This window comes from Carettochelys insculpta, chromosome 11 (assembly GCF_033958435.1).
Source record: "Carettochelys insculpta isolate YL-2023 chromosome 11, ASM3395843v1, whole genome shotgun sequence".
Taxonomy (NCBI): Eukaryota; Metazoa; Chordata; order Testudines; family Carettochelyidae; genus Carettochelys; species Carettochelys insculpta.
The window spans coordinates 46,711,588-46,729,237 of NC_134147.1; the positions used below are offsets into that span (position 1 = coordinate 46,711,588).

At 50.7% G+C, this 17,650-nt stretch overlaps 1 protein-coding gene across 7 annotated transcripts in view; it reads left to right on the plus strand.

The window, feature by feature from the left end:
* The window catches only part of FHIT (fragile histidine triad diadenosine triphosphatase), a 1,117,930-nt gene that overhangs the window by 127,664 nt on the left and 972,616 nt on the right, over positions 1-17,650 (plus strand). The window lies entirely within an intron of this gene.

Sequence of the window (17,650 nt, forward strand, 5' to 3'; positions counted from 1 at the left end):
GAATAACATAGTGCATCTATCTATCATAGAACTGGAAGGGACCTTCAGAGGTCATCAAGTCCAGTCCCCTTCTCTCTCAGCAGGACCTATCACCATCCCTGACAGATTTTTTTTTTCTTAATCTGTTTGCCCTAGATCCCTAAATGGCCCCTCAAGGATTCAACTCACGACCCTAGGTTTAGGGTCAATGGTCAAACCACTGAGCTATTCCTCTCTGTAGTCTACATCATTTGTGGACTGCCAGCATTGCATTCAGTAATAGGTATGTGAGGAGCCAAGTGTGATGAAGCAAAATATTAAAACTTTCAAAATATACCTTAAATTTATAGACATGGCAAACTAACCTGTGAAGATTCTAAATTGTCCCTATGGGTCGTAAAGTACATATTTGATGTCATTTAAACAGATACCAGAGGTGGCACTGGCCATTTTTGTTCTGCTGGGAATCACCATCTTGATGAGAGCACAGACTTCTTCTTCGAGTGTCCCCGTGCGTGCTCCACATTAGGTGTCGGGCTCGCCCGGCGCCGCAGATCAGATCTTCCAAGCAGTTTCTGCCGGCCCGCGCATGCGCCGGTGCGCGCCGCTCCCTTGCGTGCTCCTGGCCACGTGCGTGATCCGGTCCCCGCCAGTTCCTCTTAACCGCCATCGGCTGCAGACGGAATCCGACTAGGCTACTGCCAAGTTAGCGTATTCAATGGTTTTTAGCTGTTTTCTTTAAAGTTTTCAAGTTCTTAGTCTATTGTTAAATTAGCCAGTTGTTATTTTCAAAAAAAAAACAAAAAAAAACAAGAAACAACAAGAGGGACGGAATTCAGTCCGGTCCTAGTAACAAGCGGAGCACTGGAGGCCAGGAGCCTAGGGCCATTAGCCCTCCTGCCGCGGCAGGCTATCCGAGAGGGGGAAAACAGCACAGAGAAGGTGCTAAGTACCCCATTAACAACTAAAAGACTCACCAACAATGTCCTCTTCAGGATTCAAGAAATGTGTCTTGCCAAGAGGCAATGCCAGCGTCTGATGGGCACAGTCACTGTATAAGGTGCCTTGGGGAGTCCCATGTCACGCAGAAATGCTCCTTCTGTGCAAAATTAACAGCCAGAGCAAGGAAGGACAGGGAGATGCGGCTTAAAATGCTGCTATTCGACAAGGCCCTCCAGCCAGACGTGCCGGAGCGGCCGCAGCAGGAGGGACCCTCCGGGGCCCATAAAAGGAAAGCTGCCTCCCTCACCCCATCAGCGAAAAATGGAGGAAAGTCTCCCCAACCCGATCCCTGCCGGCAGCAACAGCGAGCGGGACGGGAGGAGCGCACAGCCCCCAGCCGCAGTAACAGCTGATCGGCGGCGGCACGGAGATCCACGTGGAGGCGGCTCAGCCTCCGATGATCAAACAGCCGCCCCGCACTGCAGGCAGGGCGGCGGCTAAACAAGCGGCGGTACCGGCGGCACCGCAGGCAGCGGCACCGACCCCGCGGCGTGGACGGGGCTGAGATCACCTGCACGTCAGGGGGCGGAGCCACCCCCTCAATGGAGGGGGAAGGCTGCACAGAAAACAAGGCACCGCAGCCCCTCTCCAGACAGGGCTGCAGAGTTGCTTTCTCTCAGCCCTCCGCTCATGCTGCGGACTCCAACTAGAAGGCAGGGGTCCCCCCCCCCAGCCTACCCGGAGCCCCCGTCTCCATTTTTACAACCAGCCTCGCCCTGGCTGGGACCACCCTCACCCTTCTTGGGGTTTGAGCCGCTGGAGTACTATCACAAATCGCTCTCTCCAGTGTCCCATGTCTCTCGACGATCTTGCTCCCCCAGATGCAGGGGGTACGCACCAAGGGAGTGGTCCAGGTCACCTTCCCAAGAACAGTGCCCATGCTGCCATGGTCATCCCTATCACGCAGGGCATAGACACCACCGGCATTCTACCAGGGAAAGATCCCCACAGACGGTCCCGTATCCCCAAGGGCAATCGCGAACGGGGACAGAGACTCAAGTATCTCAGGGGGAACTGGTTATGGAACCCCGAGATTTTCCCTCGCAAGCTTCCAGCGAGCGGACGTACCATCACCAACAGGAACCGGAAGGGTCCAGAGAGGCGTATACTAGTGGTTCCTCGCTCTCCTCCCCGGACGAGGCTACGGCCCTGGGGGACGTCCATCCTCCGGACGATCTCAAACAGTTTCAAGAGCTGTTTAAGAGGGTGGCCTTCACGCAAGGCATCCAGACAGCAGAGGTGCAAGAGAAACACCATAAGCTCCTCAAAAATCTCAGACCTCCGGCCTCCTCCAAAATAGCAATACCGCTTGACGAAGCAATCTTGGAGTCCGCCACTACGATATGGCAGACCCCTGCGACTATTCCGCCTGTCCACAAGAGAGCAGACAAGAAATACTTCGTGCCGGCGAAGGGCATGGAGTTCCTGTTCAGCCACCCACAACCAAATTCCTTGGTGGTAGAGTCGTCGCAACAAAGATCAAAGACATCTCAATTCAAGACAGGGGGAACAGACAAAGATGCCAAGAAGCTAGAGCTGTTCGGCAGAAAGGTCCACTCCTCCTCCACACTACTGTTGCGAATGGCAAATTACGCAGCGCATCTAGCGAACCACAATTTCGACAACTACACTAGGTTAACCTCCCTCATGGACTCGCTTCCAGAGGACAAGAAACCGGTGCTCAAGGCCATCGTGCAAGAAGGCTATGCGGCCTCGAGGACGGGAGTTCAGATCGCCCTGGATGTTGCGGACACAGCAGCACGTTCCACAGCTACGGCAGTGGTGATGCGAAGGGAGTCCTGGCTCCAGACTTCGGGTATACCGAGGGATCTGCAGGCAAAGATCGTCGATCTTCCCTTCGACACGCAGAAGCTGTTTGCTGAATCAACTGACCCGGTCCTTCATTCCAGTAAAGATTCAAGAGCCACACTTAGGACCCTGGGGATTTACACCCCTCCATACAGAAAGAAAAAGTACTACCCTCAACAAAGACGGTACCGGTACCAGCCACAGCGTCCCCAGTACCACAGGGGTTACGAGCAAGGGCGACATCAACAGCACCAGCAGTACAGAACTCCCAGGCGATGTTCCCAACAGAGCTGTGCGTCCTCGGGGCAGGGCCAAAGGCCACAAGTTTGACACACAGATCCAGGGCTGCGCCATCACTACCATCGCACAAGGTCATCCGAAGCTGTTATTCCACCATGGCCTCCGACCATTCTACGACCAGTGGCAAAGGATCACCACAGACAAATGGGTGCTGGAGATCATAGCCACGGGGTACGCCATCCCCTTCCAGTCGCTCCCACCGCCACGACCTCCACCCATGCCCCACCTCCAGGAGGCTTCCCACGTAGCGAGGCTCAAGCAGGAGGTAGACCATCTCATGCTCATAGGGGCAGTGGAAAGAGTGCCGGAGCAACTCAAGGGAAAGGGTTCTACTCGAGGTACTTCCTCACGGAGAAAAAGACAGGAGGCTGGAGGCCCATCTTAGATCTTCGAGGCCTCAACCGGTACTTGCGCAAGCAACGCTTTCAGATGATCACAATCGCCTCCATCCTTACGGCACTGGATGATGGAGATTGGTTTGCAGCCCTCGACTTACAAGACGCGTATTTTCACATAACTATCTATCCGGCTCACCGACGATTCCTCCGGTTCATGGTAGGCAAAGAACATTTTCAATACAAGGTCCTACCGTTTGGCCTCTCCTCAGCCCCCAGAGTCTTCACCAAGACCTTGGCAGTGGTGTCAGCCTACCTGCACAGACAGGGGTATTTATATTCCCGTATCTGGACGATTGCCTACTCAAAGGGGCCTTGAAGGAAGAGGTACTACGCATGATACGCGTCACAGCAGGCATGTTCTCTTCGCTCAGCCTTGTTATCAATCTGGCAGAATCAAAGATAGACCCCACACAGGACATAGAGTTCATAGGGGCACGCATAAATTCTATTACAGCGAGAGTGTATCTACCAGAGACACGCTTTTGGGCCATCGGCTCCCTCGTGCAAGTCATCACCTTCAGCCCTACGGTGCCGTTTCTGACGTGCTTACAGCTGCTGGGCCACATGGCAGCAGCGACGTTCGTAGTACAGAACGCCAGATTACACATGCACAGCATGCAGCACTGGCTGGCGAGCATATACAAACCAGCAGCACACACCGTTCACAGAGTGGTGTCGCCCACAACAGAGGTGCGCAAATCCCTGCAATGGTGGGTAAACCCGAAGAACATGCTAACAGGGGTACCCTTCCACCAACCACAAATATCGGTTTTTCTTACTACAGATGCCTCCCACATAGGGTGGGGAGCACACATGGGCGAAGAGGTTACGCAAGGACTGTGGTCCTCCACGGAACAGTCACTGCACATAAATATACTGGAGCTCAGAGCAGTGTTCAACGCCTGCAGACGCTTTCGAGACCATATACAAGGCAAAGTAGTCGGGATCAGTACAGACAATACCTCCACCATGTTTTATATAAATTAGCAAGGAGGAGCTCGGTCCCGTGCCTTATGTGCGGAAGCAGTCCGGTTGTGGAACTGGTGCATCGCCAACAATATAACCTTGAAAGCCTTGTACTTACCAGGTGCTCACAATGTGAAGGCAGACCAGCTGAGCAGGCGTTTCGCACTCACGCACGAGTGGCAGATCCGTCCCGATCTGCTACGACCGATTTTTCACACATGGGGCTTTCCCCAGATAGACCTGTTTGCCACTCAACACAACAAGAAGTGCCCCAGTACTGCTCTAGGGCAGGACTGGGACGCGGGTCCATGGGGGACGCATTTGCGATTTCCTGGAGGGGCCCCCTGCTTTACGCTTTTCCTCCCACAGTGCTGATCCACAAAGTCTTGCAGAAAGCCAGGAGGGAAGGAGCCCGAATGATCCTGATAGTCCCAACGTGGGATCGACAGCAATGGTTCCCCCTACTCCTGTGCATGTCGGACCGTCCACCGATGCCCCTTCCGGTGGCGCCAGATCTGCTCACGCAAACCCAGGGGTCCATAGTGCATCCGCACCCCCAAGGCCTGCGACTACAAGCGTGGTTAATCCATGGCTCAGCTCCCTAGAGAGCACATGTACGGAGGAAGTGCAATAAGTCCTATAAAGTAGCAGGAGGACTTCCACCAGGAAGACCTACAAGCAGAAATGGACTCACTTCACTGCATGGTGTTCTACCAAACAGTTAGCCCTCCTTGCTGTGCCTATACCTGTAATATTAGAGTATTTACTGGACCTCAAGAGAGGAGGACTCTCGCTATCCTCGTTAAAGGTCCACCTTGCCACCATTACAGCGTTCAGACACGAAGAGGAAGGGCACACGGTGTTCGCCCATCCCATGGTTACCAGGTTCCTCAAAGGGTTGGTAAACCTATACCCCCCTTGGAAACCGCTTCCACCTTCGTGGAACTTGGACCTGGTGCTTAATGTGCTAATGGGACCACCGTTCGAGCCTTTAGCCACAGTTTCCCTCCGCCTCCTTACGATAAAGATGACCTTCCTTCTTGTAATCACGTCAGGTCGCAGGGTGAGCGAGCTTGCGGCAGTTATGGCAACGCTACCCTGCACTGTTTTTTCCAAGGAGACGGTGACTCTACGGCTGCATCCAGCCTTTGTTCCTAAGGTTTCTTCACAGTTTCATATTAACGAACCTATTGTTTTACCCTCGTTTTACCCAAAGCCTGATAACTCTAACGAAGAGGCGCGCCTACATTTCCTGGACGTGAGGAGGGCGCTGGCCTTCTATATAGACAGGACCAAGCCCATCCGGAAAACGGATAGACTCCTGGTCTCTCTCGCTCCCAAATCGAAAGGAGAAGGTCTCTCTTCGCAGAGAATCTGGAAGCACATCGTATCCTGCATAAAAATGTGCTACGAACTCAAGAAGACTCCTTTACTGTCCCCGCCCAGGGCTCACTCCACTAGGGCGGTGGCGGCATCAACAGCCTTTTTCAAGGGCGTTGCGCTAAAGGACATTTGCAGAGCGGCGACCTGGTCATCCTATGACACCTTCGCCAAGCACTACGCCCTTCACAGGGTATTCCAAGAGGATACCCAGCTCTCGACAGTGGTCCTCTCGGGGACAAGCTGTACATGATCCGATTACCCACCTCCTATCTTGGGTTACTGCTGGGTAGTCACCTAATGTGGAGCACTCACGGGGACACTCGAAGAAGAAAGAAGGGTTACTCACCGTAGTAACGGTGGTTCTTCGAGGTGTGTCCCCGTGGGTGCTCCACTACCCGCCCATCCTCTCCACTTCGGATCTCTGTTTAGTGTTTTGCAGGAGCCTCCGAGGCGGTTGGTCAAGGAACTGGCGGGGACCGGATCGCGCACGTGGCCAGGAGTGCGCAAGGGAGCGGCGCGCACTGGTGCATGCGCGGTCTGGCAGAAACTGCTTGGAAGATCCGATCTGCGGTGCCGGGTGAGCCCGACACCTAATGTGGAGCACCCACGGGGACACACCTCGAAGAACCACCGTTACTACGGTGAGTAACCTTTCTTTCCCCCATCTTAGGTGCTATGGTTGATTGCTTGTTTTTCATGACAATCCTGCTCATAGTCTGCATATATGGATTAATGGGCTTAGAACCCATGGATATTCCTACTTCACCACCAAAAGGGGTTAGGGACCCTAGGAAGCACAACCCCATACAAAGGGTGCACAATCCTCTGATTGGCCCATTCTCACAGTTTAACAGTGAAGGGTATCTTAGGAAGCTGTCTGGGAAACCATCCCCACTTCTGTCTGGCTGCAACGTCAGATCACACCTTGTTTTCTGATCTTCAGTTTGTAACCCCACATTCCCATTCAGCAGTGGTGACCCTTAGCTGGAATACTTTCCTGGTCTGGGTGCCCAGAAAGATGTGGAAAAACTGGGGAGAGTCCGGAGGAGAAAAACAAAAGTGATGGAAGGATTAGAAAGCCTGACCTATGATGAAAGGCTGGGAAATGTCATGATTAGCCTTGAGAAGAGAAGCCTGAAGGGGAGCCTGGTAACAATGTTTAGATACATTAAGGTGTTTAGAAAAAGGCCAGTGATCAATTGTTTTCCATGTCCAATGAAGTTGGGACAAGAAGTAACAGGCTTAAACTGAAGGAAGGGTTAAATAGGTGGAAAAACTTCCTAACTGTCAGAGTAAGTGCCAGAATAGGTTACCAAGGGAGGTTGTAGAATCTGGGTTTTTAGGTTTTTAAGAACAGGTTAGACTAATAGCTGACATGGATGGTCTAAATCTGTGTCCTGCTTCCAGACAGTGAATTGGCATAAATGGCCACTCAGGATCCCTTCTAGTCTCACATTTCAACAAATCTGTGAAATACTGCCCCCGATGAAATCAGTGGGGCTATGACCACACTAGCCCCCTCCTTTTGTAAGGGGCATGTTAATGAGAGATTTCAGAAGATGCTAATGAGGTGCTGACATCAATAAGCAACGCCTTATTAGCATAATGATGACCGCGTGTGATTCAAAAGTGCTGCTTTTGGAATGCACGCTGTCCATGTACATGGGGACCTTTCAAAAAGACCCCCTGATTTCAAAAGCCCCTTCTTCCTGTTTGGTTTTAGGAAGAAGGGGATTTCGAAGTCAGGGGGTGCTTTCGAAAGGCCCTTGTCTACACAGATGGCGTGTGTTCTGAAAGCGGCACTTTTGAATTGTGCCTGGCTGCTGTTCTGCTAATGAGGTGCTCCATATTCATGCCAGCACCTCATTAGCATCTTCTGAACTCCCTCATTAACACGCCCCTTTCAAAAGGGAGGGGCCAGTGTAGATGCGACCTTTGTGTTTGAGAATTAATATAAGAACACCACTCTCTTTTGCAAGTTGAAAAGAATCAATTCTCAGATGCAGGACTTCTCTCCATTTAGAATTTAAGCATGCCAGTAAGTTTAAAATGTTTATGTGTATAGCCTCATCTAATTCACAGCTGCAGATACTTTTAGACTATGCATCAATTATCACTGTATGGCACTCTTCTGGGCAAACTATCTCATTAAATTACCGATTCTTTCATTTTTAAGAAAAATTAATTCTTAAAGATTATATATTCAGTGGACATTACTCAATTATAAATGCATTACTGAATTGCAGTTGGTGAGCTCTTGTCTGGGGTATTTAAAATGCAATCATGGCTTCCATTAATGCTAATGGGATTTGCATGTTCCATTACCCATTGTGGTACATGAGTATTCGCTACTAAGGCCCCACTTGTTTGTATCAAATACAGATGGTACTGAGCACCTCTGAAAGTCAGTCCCTTGATTTTTGGTTCCTTCTGCAAAGAGAGAACTCTTTCGATAGGCCTTGACCCAAACTTTTTTGAAGTTTGTGGGAATTTTTCTTTTGACTTAAATAGGCTTTGGATCAGGCCCATATAGAACAGTATAGCAACAAATTGAAATCTCTTGCCACATAAGGCCCAATTCTGAAAGATGCTGTATGTCTTCTAGAGGTGTTTAGCATCTTGAGGGATTGGACTCAGAAAGCTGCATTATAGAACAGCAGTAACAGATTAAAAAGACTTGTCTTTGGTGGAGTTTTTCGTGGGTGACCTTTTGACAATCGGCAAATCTGAAAGGGCCATCTATGTGCCCACTGCCCAATGGTAAGTTATCTGCATTTTAGTTTTCATTACATGGCTATTACACTCTGTGTCATACAGGAACCCCCCTTTATTGATTTTGGGATATGTGCCAGTTTCTAATTGTGCCTTTCAAATTGTTTTTGTACAGATTGCTGACTTCCTTCTAGTAATTCTTATCCTTCATATTCTGCCCTCCTTTGCTCATTTCCTGAATAGTGAAAGAAGCTGCATTCCTGATCAGCCCTAGTCTATCTGCGTCCAAACCAGCTAATTTTTCTGTCTATAACTTTAAGCACTTTTATAAGGATTTTTTTTACTAGTAAGTCCATTTTTTCTTCTTCTTTGTACATCTTTGTCAATTTAGATACATAGCAGATGTCACTTTTGTTATGTACTTTAGAACTGTTCAGTACCAAAGCTGGAGGGGAGCATTCACTGCCTGTCACTTTACATCTAGATTTTCTCATGTGCTGTTTTTTCTGCTTCCTGAAAGTCCCACCCCACCCCACTTTCCTGGATGGATTTCTGAGATACTTTTCCCCAGGGGAGATAGCTGTTACCTTTTTTTTTACTTTTGAAGATGCTTTTCTCCTTTTCTACTTCTCTCTGTTCATTTTTCTAATGAGAAAAAATCATCCTTTGCCTTCACTATAATTCATAGTGTTTTTGATTTTTCTACAGTTCTACCGTTACATTTATCAGCAGTTGCAACCACCCATAGGCACATAGAAGATTCAAAAGCTTCCTGTCCATTGCAGCAAGAAAATGCTTATGTCACAAGAAAGTGCATGTCTATTGTATGTTCTTCTTGGACTTGTAAATATACCTTGACCAAAAGATGAAACAGATTTTAAGTTCAGTATTGGGGATTCCAAAAATAGATTATTTAATAATTTAAGATTCTTTTGACTTCAGATTCAGATGGACTATTCCAGTGCACTGGAGTCTTGGGTCAGGCAATTGACACTTCTAGTGCTAAAAGTAGATAAATACAATTATTTTTAGTTTTTCATTTTCCAACAGCCTTCTGAAGCAGATATTGTACATTTTCTTCTAAGAGATTCTTGTGCTAAAAAAATGAATATTTTCTCTCTGGGTTATGGTGACACTGTGTCTTGGACTAGACATAAAGCCTGTTTAAGACTGCCCCACTGTTAAAAGTCATGAAAATTTGATTGCCTTCAGTTGGGGAGGATCTTCCAATTTATTAGGTGTATTCTTCAGAAAGATATAAAAGCTTCTAATTTACGGTCCTGGCATTCACTTAGCACGTGTGCTTATTTCTATGAGGACCCTATTCTGGTTTTGTTTTTGATACCCCAGTCATACCTTTTATTTGGTTTAATGATTTACTGGATGCCTAGTCTAGTTATTCCAACTTCTTCACCTAGATTTGTTAACTATTAGCTTGAATAGTCATAACAATTACATAACTTTAAAATAAAATAGTTGGACATATTGATGTTAGAAATTACTTCTTTTGAGCTTTTTATATATATTTACTGGCTGAGGAACTCCCAAACTAATTTTCCATCCAAGTTTAACTCAGTAAATTTTGTTTCCTGGAAAAAAAGTTTGTTTGCAAATATTTGAACTTTGCCATCATACAGGTAAGCAAAAATGCATGGTATGGGCTGTTGTCATGGTGGCTTCACCACCCCGGCACTCTGAGTGCAGGCAATGTGGGGGATGGCTAGCCTAATCAAATGGCCAAACCCTGCTTCTGAACATCCCACAGAGACAGAAAACTCTCCCTGATTCCAGTTTCACAGAATCATAGGGCTGGAAGAGACCTCAGGAAATCATCTAGTCCAGCCCCCTGCTTCAAGCAGGATCAACCCCCACTAAGTCATCCCAGCCAGGACCTTGTCAAGCCAGGACTCAAAAACCTCAGAGATGGAGAATCCACCACCTCTCTAGGCAACGCATTCCAATGCGTCACCACCCTTCTGGTGAAGTAGTTTTTCCTAATATCTAACCTACACCTCTCCCTCTTCAACTTCAGACCATTACTCCTTGTTCTGCCATCTGACTCCACTGAGAACAGTTTATCACCCTCGTCTTTAGAGCTCCACTTCAGGAAGTTGAAGGCTGCTATTAAATCACCCCTAAGTCTTCTCTTCTGTAAACTAAACAAGCCCAAATCCCTCAGCCTATCCTCATAGGTCTTGTGCTCCAGCCTAGGTCTTGTGCTCCAACCCCTTAATCATTTTTGTTGCCCTCCTCTGAACCTGCTCCAACACATCCACATCCTTTTAATACCGGGGTGGCCCCAGAACTGGACACAATATTCCATATGTGGCCTCACCAGTGCTGAATAGAGGGGAATAACTACTTCTCTAGATCTGCTCAATATGCTCCTTTTTATGTACCCTAGTATGCCGTTAGCCTTCTTTGCTACAAGGGCTCACTGTTTACTCATATCCAGCCTTTCATCCACCATAACCCCTAGGTCCCTTTCCGTCGTAGTGCTGCTGAGCCAGTTGGTCCCCAGCCTATAACAATGCTTGGGATTCTTTTGCCCCAGGTGCAGGACTCTACACTTCTCCTTGTTGAACCTTATCAGATTTATTTTGTCCCAATCCTCCAGTTTATTCAAGTCACTCTGGATTCTCTCTCCCCTCCAACGTATCTACCTCTCCCCCTAGTTTTGTGTCATCTGCAAACTTGCTGAGGGTGCAAGTCAGTCCCTCATCCAGGTCGTTAACAAAGATGTTGAACAACGCTGGCCACAGAACCGAACCTTGTGGCACCCTGCTTGAAACCAACCTCCATCCAGATATTGGGTCATTGACCACTACCCGTTCTCTGGAGTCAGTCCACTGCTGCCACCACCCAAGTGCAAAAACCCCTTTCCAGAAGAGAAATAACTTGGGTATCTCTTTTAGGAGGGTGCCCCACACTCCTTTCCACAAGGACTGTGTAAGCAAAGGAAACAAGATCTCTGATAGTGAGTTGGCTGAGCTAAGCACCCAGGCTTGAAACCTCTCATCCCCCTCACCCCCAAAACACATGGATTACAGCAGAGCATTTAACAAATAAAAGGTACTTTATTAAACAAAACAAAAAAAGACATATCTGCAAGCATACCTAATGGACTGGTGTTAGAATCCATTAAGAATTGAGTTATATCACAGAGACTGTAATCCCTGAGCTCAGGGACTAGCCCCAGCCTGAATATCAGCACTTACAATTTAACAGCCCCTATCCTGACACCTGTGAGCCTGAGTCAGCTGGCATGGACCAGTGGCAGACTTTTAGTTGTAGTGTAGACACACCTTTTAATCATGTGTTTAAGGTAAGATAGAAAATCACTTGGTAGCCAGAATATCAATTCTTCTTCGAGTGTCCCCGTGGGTGCTCCACAATAGGTGTCGGGCTTGCCTGGCGCCGCAGATCAGATCTTCCAAGCAGTTTCTGCCGGACCGCGCATGCACCGGCGCGCGCCGCTCCCTTGCGCGCTCCTGGCCATGTGCGCGATCCGGTCCCCACCAGTTCCTCTTAACCGCCGTCGGCTGCAGACGGAATCCGAACTAGGCTAAGGCCAAGTAGCGTATTCAATGACTTTAACTGTTTTTCTTTAAAGTTTTTCAAGTACTTAGGCTACTGCAAGTTAGCCGGTTGTTATTTTTGCAAAAAAAAAAAAAAAAAAACCAAAAGCAACAAACAAACTACAAGCGGGACAGCTTCAATCCAGTCCCAGTAACAAGCGCCGGAGGCCAGGAACATAGGGCCATCAGCCCTCCTGCTGCGGCAGGCCATCGGAAGGGGAAAACAGCACAGAGAAGGTGCTAAGTACCCGTTTAACAACTGAAAGACTCACCAACAATGTCCTCTTCAGGATTTAAAAAATGTGAGTCCTGCCGAGAGGCGATGCCATCGTCCGATGGGCACAGTCTATGCATAAGGTGCCTTGGGGAGTCCCATGTTGCACAGAAATGCTCCTTCTGTGCTAAATTAACAGCCAGAGCAAGGAGAGACAGGGAGATGCGGCTTAAAATGCTGCTTTTTGATAAGGCCCTCCAGCCAGACGTGCTGGAGCGGCCGCAGCAGGAGGGACCCTCCGGGGCCCATAAAAGGAAAGCTGCCTCCCTCACCCCATCAGCGCAAAAACGGAGGAAAGCCTCCCCAGCCCGATCCCTGCCGGCAGCAACAGCGAGCGGGACGGGAGGAGCGAGCAGCCCCCAGCCGCAGCAACAGCTGATCAGCGGCGGCATGGAGATCCACGTGGAAGCGGCTCAGCCTCCGATAATCAGCCAGCCGCCCCGCACCGCAGGCAGGGCGGCGGCTAAACAAGCGCCGGTACCGGCGGCACCGCAGGCAGCGGCACCGACCCCCGGGGAACCGGCGGTGCAGAGCGTGCAGGCACGCAGCCTGCAGGCACCGAAGGACACCACACGTGCGGCACCGCCTTCGAGCGTGCCTAGCACGGTGCGGACGGGGCCGGGATCCCCTGTGCGTCAGGGGGCGGAGTTACCTCCTCCAGGGAGGGGGAAGGCTGCACACAAGAGGAGGCATTGCATCCCCTCTCCGGACAGGGCTGTGGAGTTGCTTTCTCACAGCCCTCCGCTTATGTTGCAGACTCCAACCAGAAGGCAGGGGTCCCCCCTAGCCTACCCGGAGCTCCCTTCTCCATTTTTGCAACCAGCCTCACCCTGGCTGGGACCACCTTCACCCTTCCTGGGGTTTGAACCGCTGGACTATTATGCAAAATCGCTCTCTCCAGTGTCTCGATGATCTCCCTCCCCCAGACGCAGAGGGTATGCACCAAGGGAGTGGTCTAGGTCACCTTCCCAAGAACAGTGCCTATACTGCCATGGTCGCCCCTACCACGCGGGGCATAGACACCATCGGCAATCTACTAGGGAAAGATCCCCACAGACGATCTCGTACCCCCGAGGGCAATTGCGACCGGGGACAGAGACTCAAGCATCTCAGGGGGGACTGGTTATGGAACCCCGAGATTTTCCCTCGCAAACCTCTAGCGAGAGGGTGTACCATCACCAGCAGGAACCGGAAGGGTCCAGAGAGACGTACCCCAGCGGTTCCTCGCTCTCCTCCCCGGACGAGGCTACGGCCCCGGGGGACGTCCATCCTCCGGACGATCTCAAACAGTTTCAAGAGCTGTTTAAGAGGGTGGCCTTCACGCAAGGCATCCAGACAGCAGAGGTGCAAGAGAAACACCATAAGCTCCTCAAAAATTTGAGACCTCCGGCCTCCTCCAGAGTAGCAATACCGCTTGATGAAGCGATCTTAGAGTCCGCCACTACGATATGGCAGACCCCTGCGACTATTCCGCCTGTCCAAAAGAGAGCGGATAAGAAATACTTCGTGCCGGCGAAGGGCATGGAGTTCCTGTTCAGCCACCCACAACCAAATTCCTTGGTGGTGGAGTCGTCGCAACAAAGATCAAAGACATCTCAATTCAGGACAGGGGGAACAGACAAAGATGCCAAGAAGCTAGAGCTGTTCGGCAGAAAGGTCTACTCCTCCTCCACTTCAACGTTGCGAATGGCAAATTATGCAGCGCACTTAGCGAACCATAATTTCGACAACTATTCCAGGTTAACCTCCCTTATGGACTCGCTTCCAGAGGACAAAAAGCCGGTGCTCAAGGCCATCGTGCAAGAAGGCTACGCGGCCTCGAGGACGGGAGTTCAGATCGCCCTGGATGTTGCGGACACAGCAGCACGTTCCACAGCAACGGCAGTGGTGATGCGAAGGGAGTCCTGGCTCCAGACTTCGGGTATACCGAGGGATCTGCAGGCGAAGATAGTTGACCTTCCCTTCGACTCGCAGAAGCTGTTTGCTGAATCAACTGACTCGGTCCTTCATTCCAGTAAAGATTCAAGAGCCACACTCAGGACCCTGGGGATTTACACCCCTCCATACACAAAGAAAAGGTACTACCCTCAACAAAGACGGTACCAGTACCAGCAACAGCGCCCCGAGTACCACAGGGGTTACGAGCAAGGGCGACATCAACAGCACCAGCAGTACAGAACTCCCAGGCGACGTTCACAACAGAGCCGTGCGTCCTCGGGGCGGGGCCAAAGGCCACAAGTTTGACATACAGATCCAGGGCTGCGCCATCACTACCATCGCACAAGGTCATCCGAAGCGACTATTCCACCATCGCCTCCGACCATTCTACGACCAGTGGCAAAGGATCACCACAGACAAATGGGTGCTGGAGATCATAGCCACGGGGTACGCCATCCCCTTCCAGTCGCTCCCACCGTCACGACCTCCACTCAAGCCCCACCTCCAGGAGGCCTCCCATGTAGCGAGGCTCAGGCAGGAAGTGGACCATCTCATGCTCATAGGGGCAGTGGAAAGAGTGCCGGAGCAACTGCAAGGGAAGGGGTTCTACTCCAGGTACTTCCTCACGGAGAAAAAGACAGTAGGCTGGAGGCCCATCTTAGACCTTCGCGGCCTCAACAGGTACCTGCGCAAGCAACGTTTTCGGATGACCACAATCGCCTCCATCCTTACAGCACTGGACGATGGAGACTGGTTCGCAGCCCTCGATTTACAAGACGCGTACTTCCATATAACTATCCATCCGGCTCACCGGCGATTCCTCCGGTTTATGGTAGGCAACGAACACTTCCAATACAAGGTCCTACCGTTTGGCCTCTCCTCGGCCCCCAGAGTCTTCACCAAGACCTTGGCAGTGGTGTCAGCCTACTTGCACAGACAGGGGGTATTTATTTTCCCGTATCTGGATGACTGCCTGCTCAAAGGGGCCTCGAAGGGGGAGATTCTGCGCATGATACGCGTCACAGCAAACACATTCTCTTCACTTTGCCTGGTTATCAATCTGGCAAAATCAAAAATAGACCCCACACAGGACATAGAGTTCATAGGGGCTCGCATAAACTCGGTTACAGCGAGAGTATATCTACCAGAGGCTCGCTTTCGGGCCATCGGTTCCCTCGTGCAGGTCATCACCTTCAGCCCTACAGTGCCGGTCTTGACGTGGTTGCAGCTGCTGGGCCACATGGCAGCGGCGATGTTCGTAGTACAGAACGCCAGGTTACAGATGCGCAGCATGCAGCACTGGCTGGCGAGTGTATACAAACCGGCAGTACACACCGTTCACAGGGTGGTGTCGCCCACAGCCGGGGTGCGCAAATCCCTACAATGGTGGGTGAACCCCAGGAACCTGCTAACAGGGGTACCCTTCCACCAGCCACAAATATCGGTTTTTCTCACTACAGATGCCTCCCTCATAGGGTGGGGAGCGCACATGGGCGAAGAGGTGACTCAAGGACTGTGGTCACCCACAGAACAGTCACTACACATAAATATACTGGAGCTCAGAGCAGTGTTCAACGCCTGCAGACACTTTCGAGACCACATACAAGGCAAAGTCATCGGGATCAGTACAGACAATACCTCCACCATGTTTTATATAAACAGGCAAGGAGGAGCTCGATCCCGTGCCTTATGCGCGGAAGCAATCCGCTTATGGAACTGGTGCATTGCCAACAATATAATCTTGAAAGCCTCATACTTGCCGGGTGCGCACAATGTGAAGGCAGACCAGCTGAGCAGGCGTTTTGCACTCACACACGAGTGGCAGATCCGTCCCGATCTGCTACAGCTGATTTTCCACGCATGGGGTTTTCCCCAGATAGACCTGTTTGCCACTCAGCACAACAAGAAGTGCCCACGATTCTGCTCCAGGGCAGGACTGGGATGGGGGTCCCTGGGGGATGCGTTCGCGATCCCGTGGAAGGGCCCCCTGCTTTATGCGTTTCCTCCCACAGTGCTGATCCACAAAGTCTTGCAGAAAGCCAGGAGGGAAAGGGCCCGGATGATCCTGATAGTCCCAACATGGGATCAACAACAATGGTTCCCCCTACTCCTGCGCATGTCGGACCGTCCACCGATGCCTCTTCTGGTGGCGCCGGATCTGCTCACGCAAGCCCAGGGGTCCATAGTGCACCCGCACCCCCAAAGCCTGCGACTGCAAGCGTGGTTAATCCATGGCTCAGCTCCCTAGAGAGCACATGCACAGTGGAAGTACAGCAAGTCCTATAAAGTAGCAGGAGGACTTCCACCAGGAAGACCTACAAGCAAAAATGGACTCGCTTCACGGCTTGGTGTTCTACCAAACAGCTGGCCCCCCTTTTGGTGCCTATACCTACAATACTAGAGTATTTACTGGACCTCAAGAGAGGAGGACTCTCGCTATCCTCGTTGAAGGTCCACCTTGCCGCCATCTCGGCGTTCAGACATGAGGAGGAAGGGCACACGGTGTTCGCCCACCCTATGGTTACCAGGTTCCTCAAAGGGTTGGTAAACCTATACCCCCCTTGGAAACCGCTTCCACCTTCGTGGAACTTGGACCTGGTGCTTACCATGCTAATGGGACCACCGTTCGAGCCCTTGGCCACGGTTCCCCTCCGCCTCCTTACAATAAAGACGACCTTTCTTCTTGCAATTACGTCAGCTCGTAGGGTGAGCGAGCTCACGGCAGTCATGGCAACGCCACCCTGCACTGTTTTTTCCAAGGAGGCGGTAACCATACGGCTGCATCCAGCCTTTGTTCCCAAAGTTTCTTCCCCGTTTCACATTAACGAACCTATTGTTCTACCCTCGTTTTATCCAAAGCCTCATAACTCTAACGAAGAGGCGCGCCTACACCTTCTGGACGTGAGGAGGGTGCTAGCCTTCTACGTAGACAGGACCAAGTCCTTCCGGAAAACGGATAGACTCCTAGTCTCCCTCGCTCCCAAATCGAAAGGAGAAGGTCTCTCCTCGCAGAGAATCTCAAAGCACATTGTATCCTGCATAAAAATGTGCTACGAGCTCAAAAAGACTCCTTTATCGGCCACTCCCAGGGCTCATTCTACTAGGGCGGTGGCGGCATCAACAGCCTTTTTCAAGGGCGTTGCGTTAAAAGACATTTGCAGAGTGGTGACCTGGTCATCCTACGACACCTTTGCCAAACATTACACCCTTCACAGGGTATTCCAAGAGGATACCCGTCTCTCTGCAGCGGTCCTCTCGGGGACAAGCTGCACATAATCCGATTACCCACCTCCTTTCTTGGGTTACTGCTG